The sequence below is a fragment of the Panthera tigris genome, chromosome A3 (genome assembly GCF_018350195.1).
Source record: "Panthera tigris isolate Pti1 chromosome A3, P.tigris_Pti1_mat1.1, whole genome shotgun sequence".
NCBI lineage: Eukaryota > Metazoa > Chordata > Mammalia > Carnivora > Felidae > Panthera > Panthera tigris.
Window position 1 is genome coordinate 124,754,817 of NC_056662.1, and position 5,635 is coordinate 124,760,451.

At 43.8% G+C, this 5,635-nt stretch overlaps 1 long non-coding RNA gene across 1 annotated transcript; it reads right to left on the reverse strand.

Annotated features, from left to right (window-relative positions):
• Positions 1-3,907: 3,907 nt before the first annotated feature.
• Positions 3,908-5,276, reverse strand: LOC122237431. Its single transcript, XR_006215994.1, has 3 exons — positions 5,243-5,276; positions 4,756-4,842; positions 3,908-4,678 (listed from the first exon to the last, which is right to left on the reverse strand). It is a non-coding gene; the product is annotated as an uncharacterized LOC122237431 (long non-coding RNA).
• Positions 5,277-5,635: the final 359 nt, after the last annotated feature.

Consider the following 5,635-nt stretch of genomic DNA (forward strand, 5'->3'; position numbering starts at 1 on the left):
TGTCTAAGGGAGGCAGAGGAGCCAAGCACCAACCATTCCTTTATGGCCCCTTCCACCAGCTCCACGTAGGTAGCTGGACTAATTATGAGGATGTACCCCCAGTATGGGGGTTTTTGGCTTCTGCAACCATGCTGTTCCAACTAATTTGACTTCAGTCTTTTTCTCAACCTAATGTATTGGTATATTTTACCTAGGGTTGTCTCCCTTAATATTATTCTCATTACACTGCTCTCTCAATATCTTCAGGTACCATCTTGCTCATCAATGGTCCAACACCATCCATTTATTAAGCATAACAATGCCTTATATTTGGAGAACTTTTACATACATTATTCTATTTAATCCACAAGACTGTCCTGTGAGGGAGGCATCAGTCTTACACATATTTAGAAAAACAATGTAAACTAGAGAGCAGGGAAGAAAAGCCCTCGTCTGTAGTGAGTTCTAGACTTTTCTGAATCAGACTCTGCTAGAACCTCCACACAGTTACAACAAAGATGGAAGGGCAGGCAAAGCTCTGTCCACCAGGGACACTGGTGTCCTCTGTATGTTCTACTTCTTTTTAAGGCCTATACTCTGCTCCTGGGATCATCACTTCTTCTGTCTCAAAGTCCATGTTGCCTCAAAACATGGCGGTGATGAGATTATTGCATGTTGTTATTATTCTATGATATATGCTATATTTTATCTATATATTATATAGGTTACATATATCTTTCTATGCAAAATTTTAATATAATTGTATATAATTATAAATTAACATTTACTGGGTAACTCCTTTAGGATGAACTTTTTATACAGTACACCATTTAATTCTTAGGAAAGATTATGAGAAAAATATTGTTGTCCTAGTTTAAGAGGCTCAGAGATTGGGCAATTTTTCCAAAGTTATACCTGAACAAAGACAGGAACTCTCATCTGGCTATCCCTTAAACTCCTCTTTTTACTATACCAATTCAACTCATTTAACTCATGCAAGATGTAGGTAAGTACAAACTGTGCTCTTGCTCCTGCTTGAATTTCTATGACAGAAAAAGGCAGAGACTGCATGTTTGCTTAGTAATTGATCAGAGAGGTGAGAGGAACGACAGGGCACGGAAGATGTCATGGGTATGTGACTCACCATGGCTGGAGTGATGGCGGGGGTCCACGGAGCTCCCGTCCTGCTGTCCTAACTGTAACACCCCTGAGATCAGTAGCAGGTGCAGCAGTGGGTACAAAGGATGCAGATTGCCACTCTGCCAGGGTCTGGGTGCCTGACTGTGATCACTCTCTTTCTGTGTGACTTTTGCAATCTGCTGGCCCTCTCTCTGCCCGGTTCCTGATTGCTGGGAGCCTTTCCAGCTCTTTTGCTCAATCTCATTAAGAAATGTGGATATATTTTTCTACACCAACATTTAAGTACTTGCACAGTGATCTATAGGAACGTTTTCCTGGAAAGACTTTGCACGGATTTTCCACTGCCTGCTGCCCTCGCTAGCACTCGGGAAACTGCATTTTTTTTCCTTCCTGGTTGCGTTTGCCACTTACCCTACTGAAAACAGGAATTAAGACTTTAGACAGCTGCTTACCACATAAAATTTTCAAATAAAATATTCCTATTACATTTTCTTAGGGAAAAAGTTCACTCTACTAGATTAGCAAAACTAATGTAAATATGAAGTAATGCCAGTGGCTGCCTGCAGAAGGTGTTTTTAACTTTCCATTTTGACTTAAGGGCCCGTGCATCGAGGTGTCTGTGACACTGCTCTGTGTCACATTTGTGAGTAGGATGATGGTGTAATGCTCCCATAATGGTGAATATTATGTTAATGGAGATTGATGCCAACGTGTACGAATATATATTTAGTCAGGTGGAGGTATTCCCAACTGGTAATGTAACCAGTGTGGTTAAATAATTTACACGTATAAACAGAACAAGGAGGATTCAACTCTTATTCTGGATACTGATTTTACCCTTGCATGAATACTTGATATTATTCTCTGATGGCTAAAGTCTATTTTCACCCTTATGGAAAAAAATGCAAAAACATTCTGAACAAATTATTCAATGAATGGGACCCTAGCTTAGTCTTTCAAAACACGTATGATGGAGCTAGAGAAACCAAGTGCCTCAGAGAGAGATGGCAGGCCTCCTCCCTCTGGATGTGGTCTCCTTGGTCACAGTCATATGGTATGGAGCCAAAGGGTCAGTGGGACAATTGCCAAGACAATTCAAGAGGTGAAATTCACTCCCCTCATTCACTTGTATCAGTAGAAACAGAAAGATCAAAAGGTCAAGGGAAAACTCTCTACTATTAATTCCCTATGTGGTTTGGAGGAAATCACTCAACTTCTCAATTCTCTCATCTGTCAAAAAGCCGTCTTCTGAGTTGTTCAAATAATATAATTCTGTTAAGGTGTAAGGGAGCAGTGAAATGACGGAAGTACGTAAGTATGTAAAGCAATGGTGATTCGGCGGATAGGCAGAGTTCTGTAGAGCATTCTGAGCCAGGCCAGACGTGGGTAACCTCTCCCTGGGTCAGCAGGCCTATCCAGCAATTCCTCTGGAGTTGGTATCACAAAGCACTCCCTTTGCTGCCATAGACCTCCTGCCCCCAGCCCCTCTCCCAGCCATCCTTGCCGCATCTCCACATTTCTGGAGCAGATACCTCTTATCAGGAGCTTTCTCAGAATGTTATGGGAAGATACCTTTCAATAATAGAAAACAGGAGAATCTTTATAGTCCAAAAATCACATAAGGAAGCAGAAAAGCCCCAGTGGACCGAGATGCCAGTCCTCGAAGACCCCTTTCCCTATGCCAGGGCTGCCGAGGGTCAGTCTTCTTGGCTAGGTTTTTCCCCTTCTTGTGTGGCATGCCTTCATCCCACTGATCCGGACTTCTGTCTTCCAAATGCTCCCAAGGGGGCACCATCTCTGGAACTTCCAGGGTATATTGCTTGTTTCCCTTTATTCTACCATTCACAGACATATGACTCAGGCGAAGCTGTCCAGCCCAGTCCAGCCCTGTGCCAGGGGATTCTATAAGCTGGAGAGTGAAGGAGGAGATGGGATCCTGTCACAAATTATACAGATGTATGAGGGTACTTTCACCAAGATGGCCCAGACATTTGAGAGAAGAACTGGCAGTGCTTTATATCTGAATTACTAAGAGTTTGCTCCCCTCCCAATTTAACTTTGCTATAAGTCCATGCCCATGTCGGTGAGACTGTCTAGGGGAAGAGCTGCAGTGGGTTAGAGCCAAGAAAGAAGTTCTATCTCAATAGGTGGAAGACCTTCCAAGAACAATGAAAAGTCTTTGGAATTTTGTGGGCTCCATGAAATGCAGAGATGACTTAATCCTGGAAGAGGTCCATCAGAACTTGTATGACCAGCTGGCAAAGATACTGTATAGCAAATTTTCATTGGAGAAAAGGTTGCTGGAGTCGAAGTTGCATCAGACATTTTAAAAGTTTTCTTGAAATGCCAAGATACTTGGATTCTACAAATAGGTGGGCAGTTCTCCTTCAAGAAGCTCTCCCTCAATTGCAAGTGTATGCACGCGTGCACACACGTGCACACACACATGAACATTCACAGGTGCTCTAAGATAGTAAGCTTCCCCATAGAGATCAGGCCCATGCCCAGGAAGATGCAGGACAATGGTTGGTGCTTAAGGGAATGTTGCCCATAGGTAGTAGCTGACTTGTTTGTTATAGGAACAGGAACTCCTGGAGGAAGGGAGAAGAGGCAGGAAAGAAGATAGGAGAAAATACCCAGAAGGCAAAGCTTACCTCTTGGCCTCGTTAAAATACTGTGCAGTGGGCCCCAGGAATCTAGTTCTGGAGCAAGTCCACAAAGTAAGTCTTCAAAACGTTTGTACAAAAGATTCTTAAGTAAGCTCATAAATGTGACACCAAGCAAATACTTGGCAAAATTCACTCAAGTCATAAAAGGAGCTGTTGGGACCCTCCAGCAGCATTACCTGCACTGGCAAAGGCTTGGGTGAGGGGCTGCCCTTCTCCTAATTAGGGATCAGGTAAATGACAGAGATTTCAAGTTTTATTTACATTTGGTCCTGGGCCAGTTCTTTCTGGTCCCTGGACTCCTGTCATAAAAGGAAACCAATATAAATTAGGACGAGACCAAAGAAAACATGTGAACTTTTTATTGTAGAAATGTGAACTTTTCATGGTACGATCAGACTTGATGTGAGCGCATCGTTGCTGGGGACATTGGGTACGGGGAAAATGCTCTCAGTCATGGACTGTTCTTGGAATTATCCTGACTGCATTTTTCTCTCAATTATTTTGTTTGTAATCGAATCACTAGAATCTTTGATTCAGGCCCTGATCAGAAATGTTCACTGCCAGGCAAAGCTGCATTGGAGGATCCCTCAGCCTAAAAAAATACAATGACATGTGCATGAGTTTCCTAAGGGCTTCCTTGATGAAGTACCACAGCTTGAGTGGCTCAAACAGCAGACATTTATCATCTAACAAGAATGGATGCTAGAAGTCTGAGCAGGCTTGGTTCCTGCTGAGGGGTGTCAGGGAGAAGCTGTTCCTTGGCTCCCGTGTAGCTGGTGCTAGTTTGTTGGCAATCTTTGGCATTCCTTGGCTTATAGAAGCATCATCCTTATCTCTGGCTTCATCTTTATGTGACGATACATGCTTGTCTGTGTCCAAATTTCCCCTTCCTGTAAGAACACCATCATATTAGATTAAGCCCATACAATGACCTTATTTTAACCTGATTAACTGTGTAAAAGCTTACCTCCAAGTAAGGTCACATTCTGAGGTCCTGAGGGTTAACACTTCAGCATATGAATGGCGGGGAGGGCACAATTCAGCCAATAACAATCTGATTTTCAAACCAAGAGGGAAAGGAGCTATTGTAAATCAAATTTTCTTTAAAAACCCAAGAAAAAAGTATTTGCAAAGTCCCGGTAAAGACTGTGATTCCAGCGCTTCAGAAGTACCACTTTAAATAATTTATTTTGTATGTTGATATGCTTGTTCATCGCCCCCATATAAGGATGCATTGGAAAAATTAGTTTATAGTTAAGTACCAAGAAAAACATGGGTCCCCTTCATCCTTTCTTAAATTTTTTTTTAATGAAAGGGCGGGCCTACGCCGGCCGACTCCATCTTGTTCTGTGTTCTCCACCTAGAGTGACTATGTCCCCGACATGACCCCTTTTCCGGGAAAATCACAGAAACCTCAGACCGCGCCTCCTCCCCTTGAGTAACCTCCCGCTCACCCGTTCAAACTTCCTGATCAAAACACGCCCAGCGACCTGCATAACAGGTCTCCGACCCTTCCCCAGCCAATCGGCCGAGGCCACGACCCTTCCCCAGCCAATCGGCTGAGGCAACAGCCATTACCTCACCAACTGCCCCTAGACCCCTATAAAACCTTTGTGCTTTTGAAACTCGCTCTCTCTCCCTGGTATCTCACCGCTGCGTCGGTGCAGGTAGGGGATTGAGCTCGAGCTAGCTCGAATAAAGGTTCTTTTGCTTTTGCATCGGACTCGGCTCCCTGGTGGTCTTTGGGGATCACGAATTCTGGGCATAACATTTGGGGGCTCAGCCCGGGATCCCCAAGACCCCCAAGGGACCCCCGACCCGGAGAGCCTGACTGGCCACGGTTAGTG